A 23,337-nucleotide genomic window follows, 5' to 3' on the forward strand; every position below is an offset into this window, starting at 1 on the left:
GAAAAGTATATATATATATATATTTTCTAATTTACGTTATAGTGTAAGTATTGTTTAATTATATTCATTATAATAATTATGGATATGCAATATTGGTTGATGTTTTTGAACATGTAACAAGTAACTTCATTGAAAAGAAAATAACATATCAGCCATTACTTTATCCATGGTTAAAACAACAACTTATACAATACCATTGTGAACATTATAATCCCCACCACCACCGTTCTTGTTGAAGGACACTGAATAGACAGAATAAAAACAAATAATACTTCAAAGAACTGTTCTTCTTCTGAAAGAACTTCTTTCCAATGCAGTGAGTTCCATAAACTAAAATTAACTAAATAAACCCCTAACTGGGAGATCTGGCAGAACAAAAATTGTATTCTATATAATGCTAAAAAAATACAACCCGGCTATTGTCACCCGCCTGTCACAAAACAGACACTAAGATTTTTTTTTTATGTTTTATTTATTATTATATATATTTTTTTACATTTTTAGTTTTTTATGTTTGAAACTGACTTGCTGGGGGCTGTGTTGATGGTTTGGTCTTTGAGGAAGATTTAGCAGAACATGGCTGTGCTGATGAGGGGATTGATGCTTGTGGAGGGTTGGCAGACAGTACCAGAAGAGAATGCTTTAAGTGCATATGAGTTTATATATATATATATATATATATATATATATATATATATATATATATATATATATATATATATATATATATATATATAAAATAATTTTATTATATGACTTAATTTAGTTCACCTATTCATCCATAGTGCCTGTCTTTGAACTGTGGGGGAAACCGGATAGCTTGTTACCTGTATAGTGAAACTAAAACATGAATACTTTTTACTTAAGTACATGGCTGTACTTCTTTACTTTTACTTGAGTACAAAAGTGTAGTCAGTACTTCAACTTTTATCAGAGTCGTTTTAAACATATGTACAGTACATCTACTTGAGTAAAGGATGAGTGTACTTTTGCCATCTCTGCATATTAGGGATGCTGCAATACTCAGTGTATTATTGAATCTTTCTTTACAGCCTCCACTGTTCAATACGCAAATGGAAATTGTGGTTTTTCAGTTTTGCATTAAAGTTTAAAAATAGACAAGGCCAGTTTATTTATGTAGCACATTTCACACGCAATGGTAATTTAAAGTGCTTTACAAGAATAAAATAAACAAGCATAAGAAAATAAAAACAAGACAAACAAAGATGATTATAAACAGATCAAAATGTGGTAAAACAAGTTTTAAAGAACTGAAAAAGAAAAGAAAGACATAATAGTGCGATCTGTGGCATGTAGCACAGTGCTTATAAAGGCACTGTTAAAATGGTATTTTGCAATTCCTCATTCCTTTAATTACTCTCTAAACTAGTTCTGTGCATGTTAGAATGCATGTGTAGAAACAAGGCTCCTAGCAAGGTAATTCCCCCTTTAGTGAGCACTAGTAAGAGACGACTTCACTTGAAAATGAAAGTGGCGTAAGCTGCATGTGAGAGTGTAAGCACGTGGGACTCGCACAGGAGATCTGAGAAGTGCTCATCTTTTTCTGAACAGCTGAATGAAAGTTCAGACACGCAAAGTCTTGCTTCTACAAGGTAAGACTCAATTATGACCAATAATTATGTCTACCTGTCTGAGTTGATGAGCATTTAATCGGTTATGCCTTGGAATATAAACATTTGGGAAATTGAGTTGTCTGTAACTTTCTCATTGTTTAGCATCTTATAGTAAAAGTTTATTCCTGATGTCTGTATTTTCGATATTAATGAACAAAAGATAATGAAATCACTCACTCTGCTCTTGACTGAATAGCTATGTAGCTCAGAAATGGTTAACCTTAGTGGTTAAAAGTATTATATGCAAATATAAATTCCATCAAATGATAACAAGCCCAACAAGAATTACGCAATTTATAGATTTACATTCCAATAGACCAGAGCAGATCACGAAAATCTATAATTTGTTAACAGGTCTGACTGATCATAACCTGATGATTTCAGGGTGATTTATTTATTTTATTTTTTTTTAACCAGAGCTAATCAGACCCCCTTGTTGTACGTGATTCTGCAATTGCTGAATCCAATGCAAAATCAACAAAAAGTCGTAAATTCCTGCAAAGTTCTTAATTTAAACACAAAATAATCACAAACAAATTTAATTTTGTAAAACATCTAACCCCAAACCATATAATCAAATTATATTTATTTCAGCCTGCAATGAATTGTTTCACATGACTTATAGGCTTTGCATACGCAGCGCACGTGGTGTATTTGAGTGTCTCTCAAAAAAAAAGACAAATGGAGCAAACATCTAACAAACGGAGCAATGGAACAGACAGAAAATTAAGCAGCTTGACAATGATGGAGGTTGATTCAAAGATGACGGCCACTGGACGGGACCGAATTTAGAGAAATTATTCAGACCCCCTAGTTTCTTTGCTGAATCCAAAGCAAAATCAACAACACATTTTGCAAAATTCCTAATTTACACAAAAAATAATCACAAAACATCTACAACCAATCTAATTCCGAACCATATAATCAAATTATATTTATTTTAGTTAGCAATTCATTGTTTTCCATGACCTATAGATGTTGCATATGCAACGCACAAGATGTAATTGAGTGTCTTTCGAAAAATGACATGTATGACATGTACATATTACATGTATGGCTGGTACTATGGTGTGCGTAAAATCGAAAAATGTTTTTGTTCAACTTTTTCTCTGCAGTTAATACAAGCTTCCCTGCCATTGGCGAGTTTTACGGCAATCCGTGTTTTAGGTGTATTAAGGTAGGGGAAGCCCTATTGCATGTCCTGAGTGAGGTACTTTGTCTCTGATGCTCCAGGGAGTGAAATCTGAGATCTAAGATTACAGATAAAAATAAGATAGTAGACAAAAATAGGAGTTATACAACATACTGTAAGCTGAGAAAATATTATCTACTATTTATTCTATGCTAATGAAGGACTACTGAAACATTCCAAGCATGGGATGGGTCCTCCTGGTGTGGCAGAGTTTTTCACAGCTCCAATACACATCTCTGCCATTTGCTTACAGTAACCATACGCTTTTCACCACACACAATTCATCTGCTCTTGATCTTCCTTCATATAACTTTGTCATGTTTGGTGTCATTTGACAGTTTCTGAGTGACTTCAGTGTGGTAGTGATGAAATAAACAGAGACATTGATTATATTTCAATATACAATATAATTACTATTGTTGAGTCATGGCGTGAGGAAAGTATGTTAATGTTCTTCTGCCCTACTTTATCGCTTCAACTTTGCTCATATGTTCAGCTGGTTTTGTGGGTCTTTGACAATGGTTTGCTCAGGGTATAAGGAATGGTACCTGTTGATCTGGGAGAATTTACTCTGCATCTCCCGCACATCGGTGGGTAGCCTCATATGCTAACAAAGGCAGTTTCACTGTCTTTGTTGCTCAGCAGTGCATATGTTACAGCTAATTTCTTTATACATTGTTAGTTTGTTTCATTCTACTGTCTATATATTTAAACTAATAAAAACTTTGCTTGCTTTCCAAGTCCAAGTCAGCTTTATTGTCAAATCAGCCACATGTGCTGCACATATAGAGAATGGAAACTACAATACTCAGACCCTAGGTGCCTAATGTATAATATTAATATAAAAAGTAGAGTTTTGAGTGAAAAATAGAGTTTTAACACTTTAAGGTGTTGAGATTCTTTCTCTTTATCAATGATGATAACAACTTTAATGGAGTCAGATTAATCACAATAAGTCAGATAAATAATGGATTTAAACATGCCATCCTTCAATTGCTTTCTGCTTCCGACTATTGGTTCAGAATAGCAGTGTAAGCTTCAAGCCTTGCACTATCTTGGTTTTAAACCCTACCATTTTAGATCTGTTTTAGATCTTTTCTTGACAAGATATCAAAATAAAGAAGCATTATTTTCATAATTTGTGTCATTGTGTCAGATTGCACACCTAACATAGTAGGCTACCTAATATGGTAAATAATATATACAGTTGAATTCAGAATTATTAGCCCCTCTATCTATTTCTTCCCCAATTTCTGTTTAACGGAGAGAAGATTTTTTTAACACATTTCTAAAAATAATAGATTTAAAAACTTATCTCTAATAACTGATATTTTTTATCTTTGCCATAATGACAGTAAATAATAATTTACTAGATATTTTTCAAGACACTTCTGTACAGCTTAGAGTGACATTTAAAGGCTTAACTAGGCTAATTAATTTAACTAGGCAGGTTAGGGTAATTAGGCAAGTTATTACATAATGATGGTTTGTTCTGTAGACCGTTGGTTCTCAAAGTGGGGGTCAGGACCCACTGAGGGGTCGCGGGACAATGAAGGGGGGTCGCCTGGTGGTTACCAAAAATCTATTTATTTTTATTAAACCATAAGAATTACCATATTTTATCCATAGCCTACTAAAGAGAAAAAATAGTAGTTTATAGTTACTGTATACTATATAGTTACTATAGTAGCTTATAGTTACTAGTTCTATTGGATTGCGACTTCTAGGGTAATTACATTATATTAAAGTGTTTGCGCCATTGCATGTAAGGTTTTTGTATTTATCACCACCTCAGAGGATACTGGGGGTTGCAAGTCACTGGCATTGTCATTTTGGAGGTCGCGGGCTAAAAAGTTTGGGAAGCCCTGCTGTAGACAATCGGGGAAATAACTAGCTTAAAGGGGCTAATAATTGTTTTAAATGGGTTTATAGAGTCAAGTTCAAAAAGCACAAACGGATAAATTGGTATTTAAAGGTTTAAAAAATGAGCTGGTCAATGAACTTAAAGTAAAGTCATCTTATTGTATTCAGTTGTTCGCTGAAACAGTGTACTAATAGCTCAGAATAGATCAGAAATGTAGTCAGCATAAAGGTATATCAGAAATGAATATAAATGGAAATGGGTTGTCTTTGTATAACTGTGTCAAGTATTGCCACAGTTAAATAAACAAACAAATAAAATAACTTATTTTTCACAGTGAAGATTATATACAGGATGCAGTGCTATTTGATTTCATTTTTCAGTTTATGTAAATTTCAGTTGATTGTTTAGTTTAGGGGGAAAAAAAACTTGACCCAAGACTTGCGCTCTCTGCACTACTACACTTTAAAAAATTATATGATCAATTAGTCCTAAAAACAGCATATGTTTTTAGGTCATTTTAACTTATCAAACTAAGTTTATCAAGTTCTAACTTAATTTTATTAGTTAGGCCAGCTGTCTTCAGTCAGTTTATTATAACATGAGTTCAATAATAAGGTGAATTTGATTCAGCTTGAAAATTTAAGGCAACCAGGATTTTTTACACTGTGTAGTGTACTACTACTACTACACTTTAAAACCCAAAAAGTTAAGGTAACTCAAACCATGAACTGTGCAAACTAAATCCATTTGAGAAAAGGATAAAGACGATTTCAAGTCGCTTTGGATAAAAGCGTCTACTAAATGACTAAATGTAAATGTAAATGTCATTTGATAAAGTTGACTGTTGGGTTTTACAGTGCACACTGTAAAAGGGGTGGTTCCTTTTTTCTAAAAAAAGTGGACGTTTTTGCAGTTATTCGCCTCAATTTCTATATAATTCTGCATTTTAGCAACAATTTAAGAGCTAATGTTAGCTGGATCAGTTTATCAAATGGCAATCATAACCACCCTATTTTGGATGCACCAAAAATATTTCCCACAGTGTTCTCAAAGTGCTTGCCACACTATTTTACTCTGAAGTATTTGTTTACAAATTTGGATTTCAAATGTAAGTTAATCCACTTTTATGAATATTGTTATGAGAAAAAATTGAATGAATAGAATAAAACCTATTGTTAAATACAAATTTATTATCATCCATCATAAAAAACATAGGAATATGGTAAAACTTGCATATATAGCAAATAACAAACTGGCCAGCTCATTCAACTTTCTTCAGTCAGAATTTAGCCACTTGAATAATCAAAAATTTAATTAGTCTTTCAAGTCTTCTTCTATCGATAATTTGCACATTTATGATTGCATAGCAGTCAAAAATAGGATAAATGGGCTCATAGGGGTCATTTTCTGGACTGTCAGTAAGGGGATGGGTCTTTCAAACCACCAAACCCCCTCTGCATGGCTGCAGGCCTGCATAAAAGTGTACAAAATGCGCCATCAATTAAAAACAAGCTTAATATCTTCCATGCTATCTTCTTGATTTTGTTTTTGTACATTTATTATAGAAAACTTAACCCACTAACATAAGCACTCTCCATCTACTTTTTATTCTTTATAATTTATTATAAAAATCCATGCTACATGTAGTGTTTCATTAAACAAGACGTCAGGTTTTAATTTTTCATTTTATTAGATTTTATCTGAGTTGCTTTGTCAATCTCCCAAATACCAATGTAAATTTCATGTAAATGTAGTCATGTGAAAAAAAGTTATGACCCCCTATTAAATATAATGGATGTCCATATTAGGACATGATGAAATGACTGTGTCTTCAAATTTACAAGGTAAAACCTCAGATGAACAGCATCACTAAACAACATCACTGTGTCATTAATATGAACAAAGTAAAACCAAGATAAGAAAACCATGGGTGACAGCCTATTTTTTTAAATGAGTGTAAATCCACTTGAAGCAGTAATGACTTAGTCGAGGGTGGGATGCACAGCTTTTCAGTCTGAATGAGGTCTGAACTCTGACTGGATTATTGCTTTTTTTCAGGTGCTCTGTTGTAGATTTGCTGGTGTGCTTGCAATCATTGTCTTGTTGCCAGACCCAATTTTGGCTTGGCTTTAGCTGTCGGATAGGCATTGTGTTCACAAACACCTGGGGCCTCATGTATCAACGCTGCGTACGCACAAAAACTTTGCGTACGCCAGGTTTCACGCACAGAATCGCTCACGTTTGGATTTACTAACGATGAACTGAACGTGGGAATGTGCGCACCTCCACGCCAGCTTTATGGCTGGCGTACGCACATTTTTTGTGCGTGTCTGTTTTATTTCTATTGGCGACTCCTAGAGGCAGTTGTTAAGTTGCACTCTACAAAGTGTCTTTGAGCCTTGCAATGGCAGCTGTATGAGACAGGTTCACCTAGCAGGTATGTAAGGTTTCCATACCATACAGTTGGCCAGCTAAACATTAAAGCGCAATTTGCAGCGGTCGCCTGTTTTCCTAATGTAATGGGAGCTATCTACTGCACGCACATTGCAATAAAGACACTATCTGAAGATGAATTTGCATGCGTGAATCAGAAACATTTCAATAAATGTGCAAATAAAATATGATGCACAAACTTATTGATTCCTACTTGTCTTTCTCGTGATAAATAGTTGGCAAAATCTGATATGTAGCGGGGAAAAAAAGAAGAAATAGTTCGTCAGACGCTGGATTCGAACCGAGTTCATGCTCGAGCGTGTCAAAACATGTTGACATGCGTCATATGAGCTCCGCCACTGAGGCTGTTACGGATGCTGCAACATTTTACACCTATAAATCACACCATTTCTTTTTTTAATTCACTCAGTGCGATGTTCAGACCCAACTGTTAACCGCATCAGCTAAACTCTCCCACTCTATTCTTTTCTTTTGTTGTTAATTCCGGAGAACAAACATGAAAATAACACCGCTTTTCTCCGGTCTACCTCCGAAATGAGAACCTCCAATTCACATTCTGTTCAAAGTTTCTCTTTTTGCTTGATTTTGCCTTTGCTTTTTCGTTGAGTTTTGCCAAAGTAGAGTCATTAGCATATTCATCTGGGGGAGGAGGCAGGGAGGGGTTTTGTGCTCGTGCATGTTACGCTTAGTTTCACGTTCATTCAGATGTACAAAAGAATATGCGTGAGATTCGGCGTACGCAGTGTTTCATACATCTGAATTTTTTTCTGCGTATGCACATTTACAGCTTTGTGCGTACACAATGTTTTAGTATGATTTCCACGCTAGTCTTCGTACATGAAGCCCCTGAAGGCTACAGACAAGCGCCAAGACTTTTGCTGATGATCCGTTCAGGTATTTTATCAGGAGTGCTTGATTTGTTTTTGTTAATGCTATGTGTTGTTTATATGAAGTTTTGTTTGTCTAATTCTACGTCCTGCCAAAGATCAGATAATGTCTTCCCAGATAGCATATGATTGTGGGCCACTTTAGACAGTTATGCGGCACTGGTGGTCTTCCTTCAGCCCAGACAAAATCAATGCGAATGGGAGAAGTGGCCCACCTGTACAATAACAAAAGAGGTCCAAAAATTCCAATTCATATATGGGCCATTTTTAAGCAAAGACTTGGCACTTTTGGCAAAATGTAATCTGAAAGTGAGCCTATTGTGGCCCATGTAGTAAATAATAAATTTGGCCCAAATGGTGGAGGACAAATGTGGGCCACAGTTGTAAAAAATGTGGCATAGTCATTTAAGGGTAATCTGGGTCTAAACCCAAAGTGGCTCACATGTGTAGTAGCAAATGTGGCCCAGTAATCTTAAGACATATGAAGACATACTGTAAGCTCTGGCTAATGTGGCTGTTAGCCTATAGTGGCCAAGCCCCCAGATATAGGCGAGAATCTCTGGTTAAAGATGGTGAGTTCAAAGCAGCTGAGGTAAGATGTGGGAAGTATGATACTGTTATCCTAAAGTATATGATAGGTCACTTTTGGTAAAGATAATGTATAGTGATCATTTGATAATTATAGGAGTCAAACGAGAGCTCTTTGACATGGCAGATATGGGTAGTAATATTGCTAATTTGTGGCTCATATCTGGCAAACATGAGTGGACCACCCTAGAGCCATCATTCCATTCAGTATGTTGTTCGGATGTAAGTGTAGGCCAGATCTGGGCCAGAATAAAAGCAAACTCTGGCCCAGAATAGGGTCAGTTCTGGTTCATTTGGTTGGATTCTGGCTGATAGGTGGTATTGCTTTGGAGAATTTGTGGCCCAGATCTGACAAACAAGAGCGGACCGCCCTAGAGCCATCATCAGTATGTGGTCCAGACGTAAGTGTCTGGTGTAGGCCGAATCGAAGTAAGAAAAAAAGCAAATTATGGCCCAGAATAGGGTCAGTTATAATTCATTTGGTTGAATTCAGGCTGCTACGTGATATTGCTATGAATTAATTGTGGCCCAGATCTGGCAAACAGGAGCGGACCGCCCTAGAGCCATCTTTCCATTCAGTATATGGTCCGGATGTAAGTGTCTGGTGGTCTGGAGTGCATCTGGGCCAGAATAAAACCAAGCTGTGGCCCAGAATAGAGTCAGTTCTGGTTCATTTGGTTGAATTTTGGCTGCTATGTGATATTGCTGCTTGAATGCTGCTATGAATTTTGCAATGATTTCTTCATTTATTACACACCCTCTTTCCTTTTTCATTTACACTCCATTTTTGCAATTATTTTATCTTGCTGGAGTTTATAGTCATTTCACTTTACTCCAGAACCCATCAATGCCATTCTGTAGGCCTATTAAAGCCATTCATAAATATTCCTTTTCAAATCTAATACATGTTGGAAACACAGTGAACTTCTTGTGCATAGGTAGTTGGAAGATCTGTGTAAAAGGCTTGCCACCACAGCTTGAAAAGAAAAATCCAGGACAGAAACACTGAAAGATGTAGCCTGCCTATAGAAATTAGACAATTAGACAGTGTATTGCTGATGTTGGTTAATGCTGGGATACCAGACTGTAAAAACCAAGTCTACTTTATCAAATGAATTGAGTGTAGTTAACTCAATTAAATTCTACTCATTTGAAAAGTTTTGAACTCATCGTTGAAGGTGGTGAGTTAATTAAATACCTCATTACTTCAACTTAAATGCAGTAATTTAACAGTTCTCATATAGATTAGTAACTCAAATGGTTTGTAGCAATTGGTTTTCTCAGACGGTTTGAGTTGCCTTATCTTACTGGGTTTTACAGTATTTGAGTTCTCTTCATTTATAGGGGTTTACTGTGGTCAAATTGCTTCATTTACTTAAATAGATTAAGTTCACAGTACTCATTAGATTAGTTTTTGAACTTTAATGATTTGTTGCAATTGGTTTCCTCAAATGGTTTGATATACCTTAACTTTTTGGGTTTTACAGTGCAGTAGCTGGATTTCCTACCTAAAATTATGGAAATATTTAAAAAATGTATTCAAATTAGGTGTACTTCCATCAAGTTCTTCGGGCGGCTGATTGTATTATTGGTAACCTAGCAACCAACAGTAAACAAGGCAAGCTAAATGGAATCACATAAGTGTAATGCTCACCATAGCCCCTTTTTTCACAGTGATACCGGTACATATCTGGAAAATTTCCGCAACGACAGTATATGCAAACATGTGCTGTTCACACAGGCGAGGATTTTCCGGAAAAGACCATTCATACACTCATTCATTCAATACCAGTAAATTTTGACATCATTAACCAGAAATGAGCTCTAAATGGATGTGCTTGTATTAAACATGAAGGGGGTCACTCTTTTTCTGAATGGTTTCACTTTTATTTAAAATTTTAGCAGTGCTCTATCACAGACAGAAGCGCTCCTTGTGCGCGCATCACGCATCTGAATGCAGCGGATGCAGTAGACGTCTCACGTCAGCGCGGTGTAAATGTGAACATGCTATTTCTGGCAATTTTGCTTCTGTGTTCAGACAGACCAAATTTAGGGCCTGTTCACACATCTCTTTCCGAAAAAATTGCCGTTAATTGTAGTGTGTGTGAAAGGGACTTTTTTTTTTTTTTAAGTGCAGGTTCTGCTGGTTGCAATGTCCCAAATTTTCATTGCCAATCTTAAGCCAATGGTAATTGTTTGTTTTGGTTCAATTTGGAATTTCCCCAACCAATCGTAGAGCCCATGGGACCAGAGAGAGTGCTCTGACTTGGCCTGCTCCGTAAAAGGGACTTATGTCAGAGTTTATTCAGCAAATGAATTTCCATCTCCCATTATTTGCATTAACTCTTTTTCACAGAAGTACAGTTCACTTAAAAACGTAGCGAATTAAGGGATTTTTCTATGAAATGTGGCAATACCATCATTCCAAAAGCAGTCATTGTTTTAGAAAAGCACGTACAGTTTATGAAATTCATCAGTTATAAACCTTGTCCTTTAGATTGCAGCATTTAGTGTAGAGAGCTGATATTTTTCAGTGAATAAGCAGACTGAAAGTCAGTTATGCTTTGTTTTGCTTTTTGGTGCTTACTATTGGGAAAACCAATCCAACATAAGTACTACATTATTGAGGTGAAGGTTTCTGATCAATCAGTTTGTGTGTAAATCGATCTCACCAGATTCACCTCTTACTCCCAAATATGGTCATGCTGGTCAGGCACCAGGGTTAATGGCTGCTCAAGTACTTCTGTCAACGAGAAGGCTTTTATTAATTATTCAGTCACACTATGGCTCTGAAACCACAGTGATACCTTGCGTGGTATTCACAACTGTCTGCAGCCAGTGCTGACACAGAGCAAGTCAGCTTTTAGCGTATTTCCCCCTGGATTGGATAATTAGAAAGCGGTGAAATTAGACACCTTGGAAAATATGAAATGTGTTGTAGACTGATACAATGGATGAGCACAACGCATCTCATTTCAATTCACTGGGACTGGGAATGGGACATGCTGGGCAGTTGTCCCAATTTTAAACCATTTTTTTTTTTTTTTTATTCAAAAACTATTTCTTAGCCACTTGTCTGTCATAATTGTTTTACTGGTTCAGTTTTCAGTTCAGTTGAACATGTTATTCAATATCAGAATTCCACTGTGGGAGCCTCACATTTCAGTGTGCCCTGTTGTTGTTTTAACAAAATTATGCTTTGGCTTGAGCACGAACAGTGGAAATGTTAGCTTTAAAAATATTTCTTTGGCCCAATGGACTATACGCACACTGACTTTTCAGCCAAGCAGCCCAAGGGCTTCCGGTGAACTGTCTTTCCATTACAAAATTGTCACGTTTGAGATTTGAATTCTTTAAAAATCTGCAATTTTCACTGCCTGTTAGATATACGATATGAAGTGGGTCTCAGATCGGACAAGAAGCCCTGCATTAAATTCCCTTTCTCCCCGCCATTACTTTAATATATGACAGGTTATTTTTCCTCAGTATTTTCAATGGAATTTCTGCGCTAGCCTGTTGCTACTGACGGCGGTAGTGGTTACAATGGTCTTCCATCTCGTTTTACGCTTGATCAACTAAATGAATGCCGAAGTCTATTTAACAGAATGTATTACATCACAACATCGATGCTGTAAAAACAACCTTGTGAAATTTTAAAAAGTCACGTTAAGCTTGCACTGGAAGGTTATCATTGGCTTTAAAACTCTAGCTGTGCATAGAGCCCATTGCCATCAAAAACGTAAACATTTACATTTTAAAATGGTAAAAAAAAATTTTTAAATATAAACATGTTTGTCATGAGGCCTTTATAATTGTCATGAAAATCTTTTTTCTCAGTGAATTTTATAAAGGTTTCTTAGTAAAAGTGTTGATACTCTTTAAAATAATTTTATTACAGTGTCAGTCTCATTTAATATTTAATGACAAATTTACTAGAGGGGGAACTATGGTGAACACCTTTTCCCTACCTTTTGATTATTGCAGGTAATACAGTTAGCTCTGTGTTCAAAACAAAGTTCATTATACTCACACGTTTAACAATAAAGATTATCTTTACAAGATAATATAACGTTTATAACTTTTGGATCCTAAATGCAAATGAAACATGAAAATGAAAAGCTAACATTAGGATATAAACGAACCACACTGACCATCTCCCAGCTACCTACATTTCAAGATCATTTTTAAGAATTATGGTTCACGGATTTAGTCTTAACTTATTATAATAAAATTTCACGCCACAGTATATAAACAAATACATAAAAAAACATTAGTAATAGGTCTACATGGGTTTTGGATGGCTTTCCCATGGGTTATAATGTTTTTTTTATTATTTGCTTTACAGTTGTTGTAAAAGTTTTAACACAGAGATATAAATTAATAACTGTCACGTGCATGCATATATCACCCTACTTTTTTACTGTCTATGATACCACTGCAGCACAGTGCTTACCTTCTCTGAAATCTAAAGTCAAATCCCTTCTTTCAAACCCCAAATTCTTTTTCATCGATGATGATGATGTTTGAGGGACAACGTCTATCAAATACCTGCAAGTCCCATCATGGAGAGAGAAAATTGAAATATTGAAGTATTGAAATAAACAAATAAACATTTAATATACATGTACACACAATCTAACCAAGCATGTGCATAAATCAACAGTCAAAGCCATCCTCATAAGACGATTTTTATAAAGTGATCTGCAATTATGTTGATTGAAAAAAAAAAAAATCAAGATGTTAGTGTAAAATGATCACGTTAAAATGTAAAACAATAATAAATGTAAATAATATAATAAATAATAAAATATAATAAATGGTAAATAATTCTATTTTTTGTTTACTTTATCAACCCAAGAGTGGTTGCTCAATGGACCTAAGCAAGGTTGAGTCTGGTCAGTACCTGAATGGGAGACCACATGGAAAAACTAGGTTGCGGTTGGAGATGGTGTTCGTGAGGCCAGCAGGGGTTGCTCATTCTGTGGTGTGTTTGGGTCCTAAAGCCTCAGTAAAGTGACAGGAACACTATACTGTCAGTGAGCACTGTCTTTCGAATGAAGTTTTAAACCGAAGTCCTGACTCTATGTGGTCATTTAAAATCCCATGGCATATCTTGTAAAAAGTAAGGGTGTGGCCCCTGTGCCCTGGAAAATTCCCTCCTTTGGCCCTCATCCATCATGCCCTTCCAGTTGTCCCCATCCATTTAATTGGCTATATCACTGTCTCTCCACTCCCCCTGCGGCTGGTGTGTGATGAGCAGACGGACATTGTTATCTTGTGGCTGCTGTCGCATAATTCAGGTGAATGCTGTACACTGGTGGTGATGTGGCGAGACCCCCTCATATGGTTGTAAAGTGCTTAGAGAATGTATTGTGTATGGCCATACACAGGCCCGGATTGGCTAATCGGGAGGACAGGAAGAATTCCTGGTGAGCTGGTCTGTTTTTTGGCCGAGAGGGCTGGTGTCCCTAGCTGCTTGCACTCTCAGCAGTCGTACTTTTTTCATTTATTTATTTATTTAACCATAACCTCATTTTTTTAATTCAATATTTTGCCGCAGCTCTGCTCTTTTAATCTATTTTCTCGAAGACCAGTGAGCAAAATGCAGCTTGCAGGTTTATGATGACGTAACTATCATTCAACCCCAAACAACTGCACTTTAGTGAATATAAGAATTCAAATAAAAAATATTTATGAATATTACACCTGCTCAATATTATATTATACAATATATTATACAATATAATATTACACCTGCTCTTGATCAGAAATCTAAAGAGGGGAGAAAAAGATTAAGCCATCAATAGAAAGTAATACTGTGCTTAAAAGAGTCTTGTGGTCAGCACGTTGCGTTACGATGCCGCCGATCCGAGTTCAAACCTCACCTAAATAATAATATTTTTTTCCATTTCTTATGTACCTGTACATATTTTATTTTTATTTTTGATGTGACCACCGTTACAAAGGACTGGATTTCTATAAAGAATTTTGCACAGAATAATTCAGATATTGCAGGAAATTACATTGTGATGTTTTAAAGAATAGTGTTGGAGATTTAGCTACCCTTTAATGTTCTGGTATTTATGAAGAACATTTGAAGTTCTAAAGCAGCTGTTTCCTTAAAGACGTAAGAGTGTCATTAGAAACTGAACTGGAAATGACATTATTTTAATATAGTCAGTCATGAATTGAAATGGGCCTGTCTAAGGCTTGAAACTCCAGGGCTGAAAAGGAGTCCCACTCCGGCCCTGGCCATACACTATCTGACAAAAGTCTTGTTGTCGATCACAGTTGGAGGAGCAACAAATAATAACTTGACTTCTAGTTGATTGTTTGGAAAAGTGGCAGAAGGTAGATTTTTCTAAAGAATCATCTTTTGAGCAGCATCCCAATCATCACAAACACTGCAGAAGACCTATTGGAACCCTCATGGACCCAAGATTCTCACAGAAATCAGTCAAGTTTGGTGAAGGAAAAATTATGGTTTGGGGTTACATTCAGTATGAGGACAAGCAAGAAATCTGCAACATGAACATCCTGAGGTATCAAGACATTTGTGCTGCCCATTATAAACCACAGGAGAGGGCAAATTGTTCAGCAGGACAGCGCCCCTTCTCGTACTTTAGCCTCCACATCAAAGTTCCTGAAAGCAAAGAAGGTCAAGGTGCTCCAGGATTGGCCAGCCCAGTCACAAAACATGAACATTATTGAGCATGTCTGGAGTAATATGGAGGAAGCACTGAAGATGAATCCAAAGAATCTTGGCGAACTCTGGAAGTCCTGCAAGAATGCTTTCTTTGCCATTCCAGATGACTTCATTAATTAATTTTAGTCATTGTACAGATGTATGGATGCAGTGGTCCAAGCTCATTGGAGTCATTTTTTTCCCACTGCCCCATGACTTTATATTCTATACTGTACATTATTTCTGTTAAGTGACCAGACTTTTGTTTAAGTGAAGTCAGGCCTTACTGTCCTAAATAAATAATTAAAAATCCCGGCATGATCACATTTAATTTTGGTAAAATAAGCGTGATCTAGAGGCTTTTGTCTTTCATATAAGCCAAGTCTGATACCAAATAATCAACTAGAAGTCAAGCTGTTTTATGTATGGTCCATAAAACTTGGATAGGCAACAAGACTTTTGTCAGGTAGTGCACATTCAATTAAATGCACATTACATTACATTCTGGGCCAAGAAATTGTGCTGTGCCATTCCAGGCTCCTGAGGAAACCCAACTGTAACCATACCTGACTGCACTTAGAAGTGTTCAGCATGTCTCCTTATATTTGTGTATCTGTTTGTATAATAAAAGGTTCCACATAATAGTGGAAAAGCAGCTATTGACACTGACAGGTTTGTTTGTCTTAGTTGGTGATGTCAAGTTGTCATTACAAAGGGTTATGATGTATTTGTTTGTCAAGTTGTCATAACAAAGACATCTCAAACAATGTCACCTTTGCATTTAAAATGAAATAACTGAGCAAATAATGCTTAATGACAGTTGTCATAACTATGCATAATATCTCCCTCATATTCATGACAAAAAGGTGCAGTGTCTTATGAACTCTTTCAAGTAAAGTGTTAGCCAAAACGCATACACGCAGTTTTTCAAAGCGTTAACTTTTAATAGTAATAAATGATTTCAAATAAAAAAGCAAAATCTTTCAGAATCAAGGGCTAGTTGCGAATGGCCATCAATGGAGACATATCCTTATTACCCCATAATAGTGTAGTTACGACATCGACCAGCAGGGGCTAACTGTTATAAAGCTAACCAGCCAACCACAGCCCCTTCCCCTTGACGAGTGAAATTCATTCTTTGACTGAACGCCGAGAAAGAGAGAGAGGGTCTTGGGCAGGTTTCGGGGGAGCGGGAGTGAGTCCAAATGGATCACGTGGGATTCTCCCCTAAGTAGGCTGTGACGTCGCAGGGGCTCAGTCAGTCAGTCAGCGGAGCGGCGTCACTTCAACAGCTGCTTACCCTCCCACCAGCCCACCCCACACATCATTTGGAGAAGAGCACAGGATCCGCTGCTTTTCTGCTGCACTTCGGGGTCGTGTTCCGTTAGACCAGGCACGGAGAGGCCTCTCGCAGCCGTTATTCGGGCAGGAAGAATCCGCGAAATCCTCTCTGCTCGCTTGCAGCCGTTGTTTTCTCCCCCGTTACTCCTCTGGACGTACCTCATAATGACTGCAGACGCGCGGCATAGAATGTGACCGTTGAAGTTCGTTATTTTAAATATCATCCTTTCCCGCCTCTGTTTGTTTTACGGAGAAATAACTGGCATTCGCTTTAACAGATGAAGGAATGAAAGTAGCGGTTCGCTGTCAGAATCACTGGCATTCACGGAAGATAAAGCCTAATGTGTACAGTGCTAGACAACAATAGCTCCTGACAGATGGAAGGAGGGGTTGTGCTGCACGAATTCAAGATGGAAAACGAAGAAATGAGCTTAAGTTCTTGTGAGTAACACGGGGGGAAAGTGAAGAGGTGGTTAATCGTCGGTTTTTGGTAGCGCTGGAGGGAATGATGGCGCGCGGTGCGGGTCGACAGACGGCGCGCGCATCTTTACACTCTGTCACAGAGTGAGGTAGGTCTCTGATAATATATAAATGTGTCAATATAACATGGTTTCCTTCGTAGAATTGCTCTTTGCTTTCCTGTTTGGCTGATAATCCAAATTGTATAATCCATAATGCTTTCTGAGGAACAAAAACATCAGTAAGTAGTTCACGAAGTTATGTGTAAACAGTATGGAGGTGTTTAAAGGACCGTGCAGAAGGCTTGCTACAAATGCTACCAAAATACCAATAAAAGTGACATTTAAATAGGAATATAAGTACAAATTCTCACTCATTGAGCCTATAACATATTAATCTAACAGTAAGTAAGAAATAAATCAGTTTTGCCAGAAATGTGCCTGCTGCCAGCTGGTTAAAATGTGGTGAAGTGCCCCAGAGCTGTCGTAGCTCTGAGCAATAAGGTATTTAAGCACCACAGCTGCCAGGCGAGATGGACTTTTGCAAGATGACCACCACCCACCGCTTACTACCAGGTCGAAAGCACTTTGAAGTCATGGTGATGATATAAAAGATGAAGTTGGACTTGGCCCTATGCTCTCAAACATTTATCACCATGACTTTCTTGCAGTCGTCCAGGTAAATGAACAAACCGTGAATGTATAAAGACTTTGGTAAAGACTAATAATGAAAAAAAACAAAAAAAAAACAATGTTGCAATTCATAACAATATTCAGAAGGTACCCCGGCAGACCGTGACAGTAATGCGCATGAATAAACAAACCTATTTGCTGTCATGGGAGATGAAACGTCACATTAGTCACATAAGCCATCTGACATTAAAAAAACAATTGAAACAACCTGCTGAAGTATGCACGGGCCAAGATATATGCTGGCATGCTTTAATATCCCATGCAAATTATTCTGCCATAATGTGTGTGTGTTTTAATTTGGCAACATTTCTCTTTTAGCAGAATAATTTCAGTCCAAGTTATGGATGACAGATGCTCTGAGAATAAAACGCTTTCAGTTTCCTCTTCACTATACGTGACTCATTAAATCTACCTTTCAAAAGTGCATTTACAAACTTCTGAATGAGGTTCATAAAGACTCTGGCATTTGAGTAATGAATGCAATTATTTCTCAAGCATGGCCCAAATATGTCCCTGTAAGGGCCCCCAGTGCAGTTTAAGAGAATGTAGTGTCAGATTGTAGGAATTAACATAACCATCAAAAATGTAAACCGTGACAGAAATCATGATAAGAGTGAGCACATGAGACACTTCCAAACAAATTAATAATTTCTCTTGGGAGAAACACTTGTGCATGTGGAGTTATTTAATCTGATGTGCATTTGTTGTTGTAGTTCATTAATCATCTTTTTATTTATCATTTTTTTGTATTTTTTCAAACAATATTTGTTCAACAATAAGCATATTAAATTGGACAAAAAAAAAAAAAAAAAACGGCAAAGTTGGCAAAATGATCACAGAATTAAGCTTCCAAAAAGATGTTGCAATGTAAGTCTTTATTATTATTTATGAAAACATTTAGAGAGACATGTCTAGATCTACAGTGCTGAGCATATGTAAGTACACCCCTCACAAATATCTTTTAAATTCATATTTTTAATAGGAAGCTTCATTCAAAATAAATGTATATTTTTAATTGTTTAAACTACTTATTTAAATGAGCTGTATACAATATTATATTTGTGTGTATACATTAGATTAGTCAGTACTGAAGCTAAATCTGGAACTTATCTAACGAAAAAAACTCACAATAACGGTCCAAAACCTAGTACACCTGAATTTATGCTATAGAAAAATATTAAATACAAATTTAAAAAAGTAAAAAAAATTGGAAACATTTCGTTGAAAATGTTTAGGTTGTAATTTTTGTATTATTTTTCAATTTTTAAATATGTTTGGTGACAAATATTATTTCAATAAATATATCTGTTTAATAAATCTGTTTAAATGTACCAAAATTGGCCTATTTTCAAAGAAAAATTGACAAAAATATTCATTTTCAAAATGGGGTGTACTCAATTATGCTGAGCACTGTACATGGATGCTAGAAAAAATGTAAACTTTATTGCTTATAAAAAAAAAAAAAAATTTTGGAAACCTTAAACCTGTGTTTTATGAGTTAAAAAGACAAGTGTGTTTATTATCATTGGCTACAGATTGCATAGTTATGCTGATCTCTATTATATTAACGTTGTTTGCAGGTGTTTCCTATTAGAAGTCTAATAGTCTCATGTTGCTCTTCTAATTGCTGACCGCTGTGGCCACATCACGCTTCTAATTTACGTAACTGTATGAAATGAAAACTGCTGTAGCTCAAACTGAAATGAATGCAGCCGATTTTAGGAATTCCTCTCAACCTTTACATCTCTGATTTCTTGCATATGTGAGCTTGACAAAAACACCTAGCACCAAGTGAGTGCAGCACATGGCGTTCTCTAGTGAGGCTCTCATTACAGGATATCAAATGGATGACAAAGAAAACCTTTGGAGCATTTCATTCGCTCTGTTCTGAAGTGTGTTAACCTTTAAAGTAAAGCCAGGCTTAGCCTCTTTCTATCTTACTGTAATTGCCCACGCTGGATGAGCACATTTGGTTGAAAAGGTTATCATCCTCTGATCCAGCTGTTGCAACAAAACAGGGAACAATCCACCGAGACAAACATTTAGGAGGAAGGTAGAATCGGAGCTCATGGAATGAAACGGAGCCTGGAATTGATTTTTAGTAATATGTCAGTGAAAGGAGACAATCAAGAATGGTGAAGGTCACTCACGGTAAATGTTAATTGAGATGTGATTTAAATGTAATATGAGGGTTGTTTATTTTTGCAACCATGTTACTGTTTTTTAAAGACCTGTTTTTTAAAGACCTACTCTGTTAGAATCAGAGTAAAACCTTATTTAACTTTTGCAATAAATGAAAAAGCATTTCAATTTGTATCAACAGTTAAGGCATCTCTAAGTTGTGCTTTTTCTTTTTTTTGTTTTCGCTTGTACACGTGCACACACACACACATCGCTGAAACATTAAGCACCACAACAATAATAAATTAAGCATTTCTATGTAATATTGAAGGATTGTGTGACCCTGAGGATCAAAATCAAACCAAATCACTTGTATTGTCACATCATCAGCAGCATGTGTACTATTAATGAAAAGCTTAAATGCTGGCTCCAGACAGTGCAAAATACAACAACATACTCCAAAAACACAAAACAACATCGTAATACTTATGATTAGTATGATTATATACCTATATCATACTCTGATATGATATAAAGTCATATTAAAGTAATGACTGCTAAAATGAATGACTCAAAAGAATGAATTATAAAACATATAAATATGAAATTTACTTTTAAGTAGTAAATGAATATCAAAATATTAATATTTTTACTAGATTTCTTTCATTTGATGTAAGCATTCTTGGTGTCAGCTTATTAACTATTAGCTTTTACAATTAAAAATCTTATCAAGCCAAAATTAACTGTCATATTTAGTTTAGATTAAGATAAAAATTGTGCGTGAGCATTTTTAAAAAGTAACAATTTATAGTGCCAAGGATAAATGAGAGATCTCCCTTTTAAATGAACTCTTTCCTTAGGATGCTATACAGTATACTTGTGTACACATAAGATTGGTCTGTACCAAAGCTAAAACTGAAACTAATCTAACAAAAGAACTTAAGATCACTGTGCAAACATTAGTACACCCCATTAAATATGTTAGGGGGAAATGATAAATGACATTTTAATCTAGAGGAAAGATCCAAAGAACAAGAAATCTCAAATTTAGTTAAAATTTTGTAAGTTGTATTTTTTTTTTTATCTTATGAGGCTGTAACACCTCATTACAATTTAAACGATTTATATTTCTGTTCGTAAAGATGTTAGGTGATCATGCACTTTATTTTCAACTTGTTTCTATGCACCATATGTACTGTATTGTCTATATTAATAGAGTTATATATATATATATTATTTTTAAAGGGCATGTACAAAATAATCTGAAGTTGGAAAAGGAAAAACCATATAGGAAATGCTGAAGAGAATAGCTATTTTTAGTATTCGAATATCAGAATATATAATATTTAGTCATAAATAAATGGCTGGGCAATCTGAAAACTCTCATCACTTTATACTTCATGATTGTTGTAAATTCAATTAATTAGTTTATATACATTAACAAAATGTAAAATACTACTACTTGTATATATATGCTTAGAAATGTATGCTTTCATATGTAATCATATTTCTCTGTTTTAGAAATTCAGGGCAATTGTTTAATCAAAAAAAGAAATATAAAGTAAATATTAATAAAACATCAAATGCTTATCAAAAACGAATGATTACAGGTCCACAGAGATGGGAAGTCAAGGAGTACAAATACTTTGTTACTGTATATAAGTAGATTTTTCAGGTGTCAATACTTAACAATTTTTTTTTCTAAACTTTTCCTCATTACATTTTTACACACATATCTTTGCATTCTACTTTTTAAATACTTAAACCAAGCTTTTTACTTACATTTTGGTTGTGCAATCTATATTATTTCTTGTCATTGTGTAATTTTAACCTTGCACACAATGCAGGCTAGTTTATTAACCTTACCATGAGAGAGACATGGATGACTAACTTGAATGAGACAGGAGACAGTGACATAAACATGGCTGATGTCTTGTTTATACCAACCAAGTAATAAGATGTGTTTTGGTTGATCGGGTCACATATAAATGAGAAATTCCTATTCAAATCTGGCATTTAAATGTTTAGATTCTTTTGTTTACTTCCGACCATGGTGTAGCCTATTGTACAAGCTTCCACTGTAAAGATCAGAGAAAGGAACCTTTAACAATGCCTTGCTTTTTTGCCATTTGTACAGTTACAATACTTTAAAACAAACTCATTGGGAAAATGTTCCCAGAGATACATTTTTGAGAACAGAAAAATGTGTGCTTGCGGGTACATATGGCTCTATTTTGTGTATAAAACAAATACTACGAGGTGGTACTTGCCTCTGTAGTTATGGCTTTTCTGGCGTGACTGGTTTGCTCAGTAGTTCACCATGAACGGCAAAGGACAGTTTCAGAAACCACGTAGAACAAAACCCAAAAAAATGATGTGTGACATCGTGGTAGACGCACATGGCCACAATGCATTTTCTCTTTTAGTTTGTTTTTGAAAACTACTTTTGAATTTGGTTGTGTTTGAGGAAGGGGTGGTTTGGTCAGTCTGAGACATACGTGAGAAGGACGTTAAGACTTGTAGAAATGTACACGGTGGCATCTGGTGGATTTATGAGAATGGCACATATATGAGAAAACATGCCCTATAATGTATTTGAGATAGTCAGAAATGTACACAGAGGCCTTCACAAAAACTGCAAGACGTAGCCCGGTACATATTTCTTAGATCTCAGTGTGTCCCTGGGTTGAAATTTTATGCACTGAGCTTTATTTCTGATGAGTTTCTATCAAATATTTAATGATTTCTGAATAAAAATATAATGCAAAGGATCAAAAACAAACACTGAAATCACAGGATATGTATGAACGTAGCTGTTTAAAAAATAAACTAGCTTTTAGCCAAATAAAAAAAAAAAGATTGCAGATACGTTACGCATTTATTTTAGCAAAAAAAAAAAAAAAAATGTGTGTGTGTGTATATATATATATATATATATATATATATATATATGTATATGTATATATATATATATATATATATATATATATATATATATATATATATATATATATATATATATATGTCTATATATATATATATATATATATATATATATATATATGTCTATATATATGTCTATATATATATATATATATATATATATATATATATATATATATATATATATATATATATATATACGTATTGGACTAAATTTCAGATATTTATTTAAAAAAATTTAGACCAACAGAATAATTTTATAGAGCCTATTAATCTGAATGTCAGCTGCAAAACTACATGTTGGATGTTGTGATTTTCGTCTGCCCCCTTCGCAAACCCACTCGCAAAAAAATATACACTCAGGCCCCGTTTACACTAATAGAGCTTAGTTTTAAAATGCCATTTTAGAACAAAAACAGTGGCGAAGCAGTGGTGCTGTAGGTAGTGCTGTTGCCTCACATCAAGAAGGTCGCTGGT

General features: G+C 35.5%; 1 protein-coding gene across 2 annotated transcripts in view; it reads left to right on the top strand.

Annotated features, from left to right (window-relative positions):
- b3galt2 (UDP-Gal:betaGlcNAc beta 1,3-galactosyltransferase, polypeptide 2) overlaps positions 1-23,337 on the top strand; it is a 29,806-nt gene that overhangs the window by 1,823 nt on the left and 4,646 nt on the right. Inside the window, 1 exon segment of one of the 2 annotated variants that reach the window (NM_207101.1) lies at positions 17,183-17,214. The exons of the other annotated variant lie outside the window; for it this stretch is intronic. The gene's annotated coding sequence lies outside the window, so the exon portion shown is untranslated. 2 annotated transcript variants of the gene reach the window in all.

The sequence above is a fragment of the Danio rerio genome, chromosome 22, assembly GCF_049306965.1.
Source record: "Danio rerio strain Tuebingen ecotype United States chromosome 22, GRCz12tu, whole genome shotgun sequence".
NCBI lineage: Eukaryota > Metazoa > Chordata > Actinopteri > Cypriniformes > Danionidae > Danio > Danio rerio.